At 45.7% G+C, this 12,483-nt stretch overlaps 1 protein-coding gene across 40 annotated transcripts in view; it reads right to left on the bottom strand.

The window, feature by feature from the left end:
* Nucleotides 1–12,483, bottom strand: part of COPS9 (COP9 signalosome subunit 9) — a 394,021-nt gene that overhangs the window by 90,047 nt on the left and 291,491 nt on the right. For 2 of the 40 annotated variants that reach the window (XM_050751490.1, XM_050751531.1), the window contains exon 1: nucleotides 268–271. The exons of 32 other annotated variants lie outside the window; for them this stretch is intronic. The gene's annotated coding sequence lies outside the window, so the exon portion shown is untranslated. Of the gene's footprint in view, nucleotides 1–267; nucleotides 272–343; nucleotides 348–1,008; nucleotides 1,013–1,469; nucleotides 1,475–5,689; nucleotides 5,694–11,856; nucleotides 11,861–12,483 lie in introns of those variants that run through there. 6 more of the 40 variants (XM_050751533.1, XM_050751499.1, XM_050751508.1 and 3 more) reach the window with 6 other exon arrangements.

The raw sequence follows: 12,483 nt of genomic DNA, 5'->3' as shown, positions 1-12,483 counted from the left end.
ATCCCCCAAATCACCCAGGACACCAACACTGAACACAGAATTGTTTTTGGATTCCCTAATGTACAAGGGAAATCCTGGTGACTTCTTTCCCCAGGTTGCCTTAGCTTTCAGGGTTTCCGTGAGCTGTGAGCCCTGCCGTCCATCCTGGCCAGCCGCAGAGCACGGCAAGACCTAAGAGGAGGGAGAAGAACGGGGTTGTGGGGCATGGCTGGGCTGTGGCTCTATATGCAGCAGTCAGTAGATTGCATCGTGGCCTTGGGCTGCAGACCCCGGCCTCCTGGCATTTCTCATGCATCCTCCTGGGCCCCAGGTGCCAGGTTACGTGTCAGTGTGGAGACTACACCCCCTGACCCAGGCACATGTCCTCGAAGGCTGGTTCTTGAGGGCCAGCTTTGGGAGGACAGGTGAGGGCTCAGGGGTGACAGAACACCTGCCTGGGGTTCAACAGGCCACCCCCAGGCCTGGAGCCCCTGCTGCTGTCACCCTACCAGCCCAGGCCAAGGACTGCACTTCTCCTTGCAGTGGGCCCCTGTGAGTGTGTTGTGACCCCCTGACAAGGTCACCGTGCCTGTCTGGCCCCAGCTGCAGCCTGCCTGTGAGCAGGCCTAAAAACAGCCCTTGTTGTGGGGTGACTGGACAACCGATCCGGGTTGGGGCGAGGGTGTGGTCACCACCCAAGGCTGCCCCGTGTCTGGGCAGGTCTCAGCTCTTCCTCTGATTCTCCCTCTGTCCCAGAGCCCGGTCAATACCTGGGCCAGGCATTCTTAACCTCCTGTGCACCGAGGCCCCATGGCAGATAGTGAAAGTTAGAGACCCCTCATCAGAATAACGTTTTCAAGTGCATAAAATACAATGCATAGAATCGCAAAGGAAACGCATTGCATTGAAATTGTTAGCACAGGTGAGAGCTGAGTTTTCCATACAGCGAGGTGCAGGTTCTTGCATCAACGCATCGCCTGGGACGTGCTCAGCAGTTGCAGCAGTGCTGGGCACCTCGCCGCCTGGGGACCCCGGCCACAGCTGCAGTGATGGGAAGACACCATGGCTTCTTCTGGGACCGAGTCACTTTCTTCCATGCTCACAATGGAAGGAGTACCACGTCAGCTTAGCTGAGCAATGGAACAGTTTCTCCCCATGCATGCTCAGGGGAGTGCCCACCCAGAACCTTCTCCCTCCAGCTCCCCTCCCTCATCCTTTGGGTGCACTGAGACCCTGAACCAGCTCTGTGGGGTGACTCCCAGCCCAGAACCCTCAGGCCCAGAATCCCCACCACCATGGGTGGTACACAACCAAGCTCCTTGGCCCCCCAAGAAGGTCTATGGGAATTGCCTGTTCCGGGTCTGCCTTCCAGCCTGGCCCTCATTGGCCTGGGACACCCATTGTCCTCCCGTTTGCACCTCTGCTCCTCCTGGGTAGAACACATCCTTCCTCAGCCAGCACGTCTCTCCTGCCTCCTCCCCCAGTGACCTCCCCCCCAGCAGCCATCCCCTCATCCCATCTCCCTAGGGACATCTCTCTCTAGCCACCCATCCCATTCCAGGCCTCATCCCCGCTCCCATCAGGGCCTCCTCCATCCTGGATCCCTGGGGACAGCAGGAGCCAGGAACATGTGTTGACCCTAGTATTAGAAGAAGGCCTGCTTGGAGGGGGCTGGGTTAAGAAACAGGAGCTCCAAGTGGGCCTGACTGTCCTTGGCCTGAAGCACTGCTGACAGGAAGCAGCTGGTTTCCAGTGACAGGCAGGCTGGGGGTGGTGGCACCTGTCATCATTTCTGCGCTGCCTGCTGAGCTGAGCTCAAGTGTCTGTGCCTGGGAGGGGCTGGGCCGGAATGGGCACCACGCAAGCCTGCAGCAGAGGGCCAAAGGGCTGCCCGGCCTCAGCCCGAAGCTCCCAGAAAGCACCGAGCACAGAGGGTCCCTCCTGCCCCTCCCCTGAACCCCTGTGCCTCTGACAGTTCCCAGGCTCACTCCACCCAGAGGCCCCAGCCCCGTGGAAAGACCCCCGGAAGCCCCTACGGACACCTGGCGGCAGAGACTGGTGCCCTCCCAGGCCTACTTGTCAGTCCATCTCGGGCCCAGCTCCTGTCACCTCTGTCCCCTGAAGGACTCAGATCGCTGTGTGTGTATGTGTGGGGGGACTGGGGAAGGCTGGGGGGAGGGGGGTTGGGCTTGATGTCCTTCCATTTCCCATCAGAGAAGAGAATATTTTCTTATTTTCCCCTTCTGCTATTCCTTGTTTTAAGAGAACTTTTTTTTTAAGGAATTATTGTTTTGTTCTTAGTGAGAATATATCTCCCTAAAATTCTATACTCAAAATACTGTTTATTTTTTAAGTCACATGAAGATTTCTTGGCACCAATTTAGTAAACAGGTTTGCTTGTTCCTGACAGTTTCCAATTTGTAGGGATTCCTTTCTTGTTCTTTAGGATTTGTTGTTGTTTAGTAAAGCATTTGTATGGTTCCAGAGGAGACATGACCCACGTGAAGCTCAAGGTCAGCCCCAGAATCGGCTTCCCTTCCCCTCCCGCACCACCTTCTCTCCCCACCCCCACTGGAGGCCATTTTTATTAGGTCAGGGTTTACGCATTCCTTGGTTCTCTTATATGAGAAGACCATGCATACCCGTCTCCAAGCCATTCTAGAAGCCTCTCTGACATGTCCTGCCTCTTACTGCATTTACACGACACTGCCTTCCACATGGCACACACGGCTCCCTTCATGACTTCCGATTCCTACAACGCACTCCTTATGGGACTGACCTGGGTTTAATCAAACAGTTGCCCTGGATGGGCAATTGGGAGTTTTCCGTTTTTGCTATCACCATGAAAGAGCAGCCTGTGCCAATGTCGCTGTTTCCCTAGCGTTTTCTTGGCAGAGATTCATGGAATTGATATCGGTACGTTGAAGGCCATGTGTATCTGCAACTTGGCCAACTATTTCCCTCCCTAGGAACTGCCTCATTGTGCATTCCCACCAGTAATCAATAAGAACACCTGTTTCTCCACAGCCTCACCAACACAATAAGTTGTCAAATCTTTGGATTTTTGCCAAGCTGATCAGTGAGAAATAGAATCTCAGTGTTGTTTGAATTCACATTTCTTTTATATGAGCAAGATTGAGTCATGTTTTCCTATGTTTAAGAGGCATTTGCACCTTTTCCTATGTTTAAGAGGCATTTGTTTATATCTTGTACCTATTTTCCCACAGATCTTTGGATATTTTCTTCATTTTGGGAACTTTTTGTATATCAGTGATATACAAAAAGTGATTAACCTTGCATCTGTAATATTAGTTGCAAATATTGTCTTATGTGTCCTTTGACTTTGAAGATGGTGTATTTTGCCAGACAAAGGTCTTAATTTTGTGAAGGCAAATTTGTTCATCTTGCCTGATTGCTTCTGGATTTTGAGTCAAGGTTATAAAAGCTTTTCTCTGTCTTAGGTTGTAAAGGAAATAACCTGAATTATTTTCTAATACTTGTATAACTCCATCTCTGATTCACTTGGTGTCCACTGTGAGAAGTGGATCCAATTTTCTATTTTTCCATGCGGCTCTGCTGCGTCCCAAACCCCTTGGTTACAGAGTCCATCTTCTCCCACTCACTTGGGATGCCACCTTGACAACAGCCCACTGCTTGTGGGTCTATCTCTGGATTCTCTATTCCACTGGTATGTTCATCTGTAAGTGAATGAATGTCATGCTGTTGTGCTCACAGAGCTTTATAACATGTATTACATGGGGTAGTCGACTCCCTGAGCCCAACTTCACCCTGTCCTCCTTTTCCAGGGATTTCCTGGCTATTCCTGCTTTTTAATTCTTCCCTGTGAAAGATAACATTTACCTGCCTGGTCTTCCTGGACATAACCAAGTCCCTTCCTATCCCCAGGACTCCTTGTATGCTCTTCTCACCTGCTCTGCTTGCCAAACTCACTCTAAGAGACCCTGCACGATGGCTCCTTCCCTCAGAGTCCCAAGTCCTGGCCTCAGCCAAGCTCAATCTTGCCTTTGGATGCTCCCGAGTTGGCTCTTCTGCCTAGAGCCCCTAATCCCCAGAACTTTGCATGGATGGTTCTTCCCCATAAACCTCAGCACAAAATGACCAGCCCCCAGAGAAGGCATCCTTGGCTCCCAGACCTTCTCCATCCATTACTCTGTTTTATTTCCTCATGGTTATCATATCTAAAATAATCTCACATGGTTGTTTGATGTTATATATGCTGGAAAGCATGAGAGAATGGCCTTAACTTGTCTAATTCTGCGATGAATCTTCAGCATCAACAACAGTATAGTGAAAGGAGCTCCAGATGGGTGGGTGGATGGATGGATGGATGGACGGACAGATGGAGAGATGGGCAGATGGATGGACAAATGGATGGACAGATATGGATGGCTGGATGGACGGTTGAATGGATGGATGAGTGGATGAATGAATGAATGAATGGAAGAATGGATGTTCAGATGGATGGATAGGTAGATGGGTGGATGAATGGATGAGCAGATGGACAGATGGATGGATGGATGGATGGATGGATGGATAGATGGCAGATGGATGGATGGATGGATGGATGAGTAGAAGGATAGATGGGCCAAGAGATGGATGGCTGGGTGGATGGATGGATGGCTGGGTGGATAGATGGTTGGGTGGATGGATGGACAAATAGATAATTGGGTGTATGGGTGGATGGGCAGAGGGATGGATGGCTGGGAGGATGGATGGATAATTGGGTGGATGGATGGACAGATGGTTGGATAGTTGAGTGGATGGATGGATGGATGGATGGATGGATGGATGGATGGATGGAGACTGTCCTGCCTCTCTAGTCAGTTAGTTACCTTTCCTGTGTGCTCTCAGAGTACTCTAAACATCAGTTATAGATCAGGTCTAAGCTAAACACCTGCGAAAGGTATTTGGCACATGTCCCCACCTACTCGGGTGTGAGCTCTGTGGGGGCAGATCTATGTCTGATTGTTGTCCCCATCCAGAGGATGTGGACAGTAATAAACACAGGTGAAATAGTGACAAGGCAGAGAGTCATGGCACAGGGTAGCATCCTGGGTTCAAGATTTTGAGGGACTTTAATGGTTCTTAGGGAAATGACAGATGATGTATTGAACCCATGGCCAAAGATCTAACACAGCCAGGCTCTCTGGAGTCTGTGGTACCAGTGGTCCTGTCTCAAGATTTTCTTACACTGACTTTGGCTGAGAAAGCATGTGTTGTTTTCTAAGCATGGGTTCCGGCATTACCTTCCTAGTCGTACACTAGCAGCTGCTGAGGTAGGAGAAAGAGGGCAAGAGGGCTGAGAGTGCAAACAGACTTGGGCTTTATAGGCTCAGCCATTGTGGATTTTGAGACCATAGTGACCTGATCCTTACAGATGAGAATGTCATGCCCACACTTAGAGCTGTGCTAAGGACTAAATGAGCAAAACAGGCAAAGCCTTGAGCTCACCTTTTGAGATCAATGGTGGCCTGGTAGGGGTGTTGCTTCCCTTCCCTCCCTGCCTTTTCCTTCCCTTCTTTTCTCTACCTGTGCTTTTGTATTTGTAATTTTTGTATACTTTTTAAAACTTAATTGAGATATGATTTCTATATTATACATTCATCCATTTAAATTGTAAAATTCAATGGCTTTTTATATATTCAGAGTTGTGCATCACCCCATTCTAATTTTAAAACATTTTCGTCACCCCCCTCCAAAAAAACTACACGTCCTGTTAAGTCTCTCCTCAGGTCCCTCCTCCACCCCCTAGGCATCCCCTAATTTACTTTCTAGCTTCATAGATTTGCCCATTTTGGACATTGCACATAAATAAAATCATGCAAAATATGGTTTTGTGTGACAGTCTTCTTTCCTTTAGTAGAATATGTCCAAGGTCCATCTACCGCTGTGTCATGTGTCAGTACCGCATTCCTTTTTATTGCCAAACAGTATTACATTGTGTGTTACCACACATAATCTATCCATTCCTCAGTTGGTGAAAAATGGGGTTGTTTACACTTTTTCGATATTATGAACACTGTTACAAACATTTTATGCAAGTTTTTTTGTGTGGACATTTGTTTCAGTTTCTCTTGAGCACATACATACCTAGTAGTAAAATCACTGGGTCATATGGTAGCTCTATGTTTTGCATTTTAAAGAACTTCAAGACTGTTTTCCAGAGCAGCTGCACAATTTTAGATTCCCACCAGCCACGTCTGAATATTCCAGTTTCTTCATAACTTTGTCAACACTTGTTATTGTCTGTTTTTTTTAATTGCAGTTATCCTACTCAGTCTGAAGTGGCATCTTGTGATTTTGATTTGCATTTTTTAAATGGCTAATGAAACATCTTTTAGTGTGTTTAGGAGACATTCGTGTATCTTCTTCGGAGAAATGTCTATTCAGATCCTTTGCCCATTTTTAAATTGGGTTATTTATCTTTTTGTTGTTGAGGTCTAAGAGTTCTTCATATATTCTGAATACACGTCTCTTACCAGATAAATGATTTGAAAATATTTTCTCTCATTCTGTGGATTTTCTTTCATTGGTGGTATTTTTTCAGCACAGAGGTTTTAAATTTTGATGAAATTCAGTTTACCTATTTTTTTTCTTTTGTCACTTGTATTTTGGGTGTCTTATCTAACCCAAGGCCATAAAGATTTACTCTTATACTTAGTTCTAAGATTTATATAGTTTTAGCTCTTGCACTAGGTCTCTGTTCCATTTTGACTTAAATTTTGTGCATGCTGGGGTGGGAGTCCCGCTTCATTCTTTTACCTGTGGAGATCCAGTTGGCTTCTCATATTTGTTGAAATGTCCTTTTTGTTTTTTAAGTGAGCTTTGATTTTCTTTTCTGATTCTCAAAGTAATACACATTTTTTATATAAAACTTGGATTTTGAAAAATACAAAGAAGAAAACAAATGTCACCCATAATTCTGCCATCTGGACACATGGTGAGCATCATTTGCAGTTAAGAGGTTTGTACAAAAATGAGATCCTCTCTTATGTTGCTCTAGCAGTTTTGGTTACTACCTTTGGTGACATTAAACACGTCCATACCATTAATACATCAAATATTCCATGTCATTAAATACTTTCCTCCCATGTCATTTTTAAAGATTGCATAGCATTCTTGTAGCTGGATTTGTCATATATGCTCTCCTATATTTTTGGAAATTTGGGTTGTTTCTGTATCTTGTTATTACAGCCAGTGTTGTTTTTAACATCAAAAATGTCTCATAAAGGAAGGGGAAGCTCAAACTCTAGTAGCTTGGTGTATTAGTAGGGTTCTCTTAGAGAAACAGAACTAATAGTGTATATATATATACACACACACACACTATATATATGCCTATATATACGCTATATATATACACATATATATGTGAGTTTATTAACTTACACAATCACAAGGTCCCACAATAGGCTGTTTGCAAGCTGAGGAGGAAGGAGAGCCATTCCGAGTTCCAAAATTGAAGAGCTTGGAGTCCGATGTTCTAGGGCAGGAAGCATCTAGCACAGGAGAAAGATGTAGGTTGGGAGGTTAGGCCAGTCTCTCTTTTTCACGTTTTTCTTCCTGCCTCATATTCACTGGCGCTGATTAGATTGTGCCCACTAGATTAAGGGTGGATCTGCCTTCCCCAGCCACTGACTCAAGTATTAATCTCTTTTGGCAACACCTTCACAGACACACCCAGGATCAACCATCAAACTTGGTAAACTCATTTAAACACCTTCACAGACACACCCAGTATTAACCATCGAACTTGGTAAACTCATCTAAAATTAATAATATGTATTGATTTTTTAAATTTTAAAAGTAATACATAATTACAAGAGAAAATTCAGAGGCTGCAAAACAGTGGATGAAGGGAAATTCAGGCACAGATTCCCTACCTAGAGATGACTGCTTACAAATATCAGTGTATTTCCTTACATTCTTATTCCTTTTTATTTTTATTTTTTGGCTTGCTGGTTTTTTTGTTTTTGTTTTTTGAGAGGAATCTCACTCTGTCTCCCAGGCTGGAGTGCCGTGGCATGATCTCGGCTCACTACAACCTCCACCACTGGGCTTCAAGCGATTCTCCTGCCTCAGCCCCCCGAGTAGCTGGGATTACAGGCGTCTGCCACCATGCCTGGCTAGCTTTCGTATTTTTTAGTAGAGACGGGGTTTTGCCATGTTGACCAGGCTGGTCTTGAACTCGTGAGTTCAAGTGATCTGCCTGCCTCGGCCTCCCAAAGTGCTGGGATTACAGGTGTGAGCCACCGCATCCAGCTAGCTTGCTGGTTTGTCTGATGAATTGGGTTCATACATTACAGAAAATCTTACACTGACTTTGGCTGAGAAAGCACGTGTTGAGTGTAAGCATGAGAAAGCAGTGTAGAGCGGCTGTGTAGTATTCCAGTCCACGACCATGTCACATTTCTCTTAGCTCCTCCATAGGTATAGCTTCAAGACAGATATTGTTTTGCTTTCCTGACTATGTTACTGCATAAAGCCTTTTTCTTTATTTATGATTGTTTTTATAAAATAGGGTTGCAAAAGTGGATTAAACAGCAAAAACAAATTTGTTTCTTCACATAATGCTTCATAGAATAGTTATAGTACACCTTCCTACAATAATGGACGATTTTTTTCTTGAAACCACCTCTGTAATAACATTTTTCCTTGATTTCATGACTGTTTTATGAGAGTTTTCTATATATTTATTAATAAATGATAGCTTCCTATATTAACTGTTTCTCAATGTCCATTTATTCATTGAGATTTCATTGTAGTGTTAATTGTCATTCATTAGTTGTTGTATGTGTCTGGTATTTATTTATAATATTTTTCTTCATCTGATTTTTGTCTTTTGCCTTAATAACAACTTGGTTATGTTGTTATTAAGCTTAAATATCTTCACTTTGTATGTAGTCCTATCTGTTGACTTTTTTTTTTTTTTTTTTTTGCCTTTCCCTTGCTTTTAAAATGAGATTTTCCCCATCAAGGGACTTAATACTTATATTTGCATTCTATAAGCTTTTTATGGTTTGATTTGTATTACATTTAACTCTAACTTTTAAGCGATTTACTTTGATTCATTTTAGATTTTTGTGTTATTTTTCCTTCTCCAAAAATTCCTTAATTGATTATTCATTAAATAACCTTAATCTTATCCATTGACTTATCATTGTGGCTTCATTATATTTTAAAGATTTGTGTGTCCTGCAGTCTTCCTCTGGGCGGTCTGTCCTTGCATCAGCAACACATTGGCCTACATATAAAGAGAGAAATCCTGATAGTGTTCATTTAAAAAAAATACACGCTTTAAATACATAATAGGCGCAAATGGCACAGAATCAGATGAATGAAAGGCGTTTGGTGGCAGGCCAGTCTTCCCGCCCTGTCTCCTGGACATTCCGTGTGTTACATATCACTGATTCTCCCTCACTGATGTTTTAATTTCTGATGGGACTCGTCTTTCTTGTCACCTTGTTAGTTTTTTTAAGTTTTAGTGGCTTACCTTTTTTTGTGTTTCATTTTTATATATTTATTTCTCCAGATTAACTTAGAATTGTTTCCTCGAGTCCTTGGCAAAGACTTGAACCGACATGTTCACTGGGAGGAAGTGCGTCTCATCTTCCGGTGCGTCTGTGCGGAACGGCTCCGCCCTCCGGGCCTAGCTTCCTGTGCAGCAGACGACGGAGTGCTGGGGACCCTGTCCCATGCCTTCACCTGTGGAAGACTAAATCCCCCGCGTGATGGCATTTGGAGGTCGGGCCTCTGGGGAGGTGATCAGGTCATGACGGTGGAGCTCTCTGGGAAGGATCAATGCCCTTACAAGAGGAGGCCAGAGAGCGCTGGCTTCCTCTCCCTGCTCTCCACCATGGGAGGTTACAGGAGAAAATCTCTGTCTATAAACCAGGAAGCGGGTCCTCACCGGACACCGGGGGATCTCAGACTCCCAGCCTCCAGAATTGTGAGAAATAAATGCTCCTTGTTTAAGTCGAGGGTATTCTGGCATAGCAACCCAAGCGAAGACACAGAGTTGCAGTCTCCTTAGGAAGTCCAGACATTTTCAGGTTAAACCTTTTTTAAGAAGTGTGTTCCTATGGCAAGTTTGAAATGGATTTTTTTTCTCTCTCTCTTCTTTTTTCAAGCTATTTCTGGTCTATAGTAAAAATACTGAAAAACAGATATAGCTATAGATCTTATATATCAGCAGCTATAGATTCTATATATAAACAGCTAAATATAGCCATATTTACTAAGTTGTTAGGATTTTAAAAATACACTTTTTCTTGAGTCTTGAATAAATACATTGTCTAGAAATGAGAATATTTCGTGCTTCTTTGTTCGTATTTCCTGTCTCAAGCTTTTGGCCCCCATGAGGGAGGGCTGCCATCTTGGTTTGTCCTCCAAGGGGCCCCGGTGATGTGCCCAGAAGTGCAATGTTTGGTGGTGTTGAGGAAATTATTATTTATGACCAATACGGTGGATCCAATTTACTTTCCATATGGACTGGAAATGTCAAATAACCCTACACTCTCCGAGCTGTGGTTTCATGACCCATAAACTCAGAGAGTTGAGTTAAAAGAAATGCTCAAATTTTTCTTGACTCGGGAGCCAGTTTTAAACACCCCAGGGAATGTCAAGCCTCTAATCTAAATCTCCAAGAACACTGTCACTCCGTCACTCCAAGCTATCCCTGACGACCTTTCCTTCAAATTGTTGTTTTCACAAGAAAATGAACCCTTTCCAGATCACACAAACACATCCCCTGGGGCCAGCTCTGCTGTTGCCGCTCCCGAGGGAGGCTGCCTCCTGCAGCTGTTGGTTGGGAAAGATTTTTCCGAGCAGCTGGACTCCGGAGCTGTATGTGGGCCTGGACTGCGGGTCTGCAATTAGTCGTGACCACGGGGTTGCACAGATGTGGTGGATTGTTTGAGAGCCGGTGCTCAGCTGCTCTGGGTGCTCAGATAGCCTGTGCGTGCTCCTCCAGGTTTCTCCAGCCTTGGTCCCCCTCTCCCTACCCCAGCAAGCTGCAACCTCCAGGGACAAGGCAGGGGAGGAGGTGGCGCAATGCAGCCCCAGAGGGGCCAAGGCTTGGCTGAAGTTGCAGAGGGGCAACCGGATGACTCTGACATCCATCACAGTGCAGTGTGTGCACACACATGAACACACATGCACACACACAGGACAGGGTGGAGGAGACACACTTTTCTGACTCTGTCCCAGACTCTGCACAGTCCACTCCTTCCCACACCCTGGTCAGAGGACCTGCCCCCATTTGGCCACCCTCCAGGCCAAGGCAGGCACAGGCACTCACGGTGACACCGTCCCCTCATCTACAGGTGGGCACTGACCACACACACATGTCCTAGGGCCTCACCCTTGGGAATTGATACTTCAAGCCTGACTTTCCCATTCCAAAATCTGGTCCTCCCTCATCTCTGCTCCTAGTGCCTTGCCGGGCCGTCCCTCCACTAGTTAAGCCAAATATCTCAACTCCTCTCTCTTGCAGCCTCATCCTCCGGCTCTGCCCTCAGGATTTGTCCAGAATCCCACCTTCTCACCATCACTTCCTAAAGAGTCTCCAACCTCAGACCACTTTGGCCAGTAGCCAAAGGGACCCTGTGGAAAGGAGGTCAGATAACGTGGGTCCCTGCTCAAACCCTTGAACCTGGCCTGCCACATGAGCATGACTATGACTCCCTGAGACACAAGACTAGAGATGATGGAGGCAGCACAAAGGGACAGCACCATAGAGAAGGAGGTGAGGAAGGAACCCTGGAGGGCTGCCTGGAAGTGGTAGCATTGAAGCTGGACTTGGTGAATGGGCTGCATTTCAACAGTCAGTTGTTGAGGAAGGAGCATTTCTAGCTCCCCCATGACCTTTCTTCTGGGGGCTTCTCCTCCCTCACCCTCTGATATGGTTTGGATCTGTGTCCCCACCCAAATCTCATGTCAATTGGTAATCTCCAATGTTGGAGCCAGGGCCTAGTGGGAGGTGATTGGATTATGGGGTGATTCTCAGGGTTTAACAACATCCCCCATGGTGCTGTCATGGAGAGAATGAGTTATCAAGAGATCTGGTTGTTGAAAAGTGTGTGGCATGTCCCTACTTTCTCTCTCTTCCTCCTGCTCCAGCCATGTGAGACCTGCCTGCTTCCCCTTCACCTTCCACCATGATTGTAAGTTTCCTGAGGCCTCCCCAGCCATGCTTCCTGTACAGCCTGCAGAACCATGAGCCAATTAAACCTCTTTTCTTTGTAAATTACCCAGTCTCAGACATGTCTTGATAGCAGTGCAAGAACTGACTAATACACCCCACCCCAAACCCTCACTTTGGTGTCCCCTGATCCTCCTGGAGGCTGACAAAGCCCAGCTCTGTGCCTGCTGCACTTCTGGGGTGGAGCTCATCTGTGTTTTCATTCTGTTTAAAAGCTTATAGAAGCTTCACACTACCCCATGTGGTTTCATTTACTTGTTGGCACTGAGCAGGGCAGATGT

Source organism: Macaca thibetana, chromosome 12, assembly GCF_024542745.1.
Source record: "Macaca thibetana thibetana isolate TM-01 chromosome 12, ASM2454274v1, whole genome shotgun sequence".
In the NCBI taxonomy this organism is placed as follows: Eukaryota; Metazoa; Chordata; class Mammalia; order Primates; family Cercopithecidae; genus Macaca; species Macaca thibetana.
The sequence above is the reverse complement of the archived record's forward strand: the minus strand, read 5'-3'. Positions and strand labels throughout refer to the sequence as shown.